The sequence below is a fragment of the Carlito syrichta genome, unplaced genomic scaffold, assembly GCF_000164805.1.
Source record: "Carlito syrichta isolate Samal-C Ts95f unplaced genomic scaffold, Tarsius_syrichta-2.0.1 Scaffold312069, whole genome shotgun sequence".
NCBI classification, from domain to species: Eukaryota; Metazoa; Chordata; class Mammalia; order Primates; family Tarsiidae; genus Carlito; species Carlito syrichta.
Genome location: NW_007256165.1, coordinates 400,739 through 401,536, shown reverse-complemented (window position 1 = coordinate 401,536; position 798 = coordinate 400,739).

Genomic DNA, 798 nt, shown 5'->3' with positions numbered 1-798 from the left:
GGGGCGGGACCGGGGCGGGGCGAGCGCTGAATGGGCGGGGCTGGCTGCGGATCCTCGCGCCTTGTAGGTCTGCATCTGGCCTCTCGATCCTGGCGGGTCCCCCTGGCCTCGCCCGGCATTCCGGTGTCTCTCTGGACGTGCGGAGGAAACCCCACCCTAATAGCAGAGTCCAACGGGGACCTCTAGGAGTCCGTAGGCGCCCAGCAGAATTCGTCCTCACTTTGTTCCTTCTCCCCACCCGGATTATTATTGACAAGTAGCATGAACTGACTAAGCTAGCCGCAGCATCTTCCCAGGCCATGACACGTAGCCCTGCAAAAACATTCACTTTCAGTTCATTCCTTAAGCACTCTGAGAACGAACACCTACCCCCTACTCCTCCCAGCAGCCTCCTCCTCCCGGGACGTCGCTAGGCTTATTAAGATTGGCAACGACTTTGGAAGTCTTTTTTTCTTCTTTTTTTAAAACTGAGTCTCGCTCTCTCGCCCAGAATGGAGTGCAGTGGCGCTATCTTAGTTCACCGCAGCTGCGATCTCCTGGGCTCAAAGGATCCTCTTGCCTCAGCCTCTGAAGTGCACAAGGGGAGTACACTCCGCGCGCGCACAACCACTCCTCCCACCTCAGTCTCCCATAGCGCTGGGATTACAGGTATGAGCCACCACACCCAGTTCAAATGCCATTTAAAAAGAAAAATTGCTTCAACTAAATTGGCAGGAAGAGGGTGGGCAGGAAGGGGGCAGGATATGTATATCCACCCAAAGAACTGAAGAGATCTGAAATGGTGACTATGTAAATGAA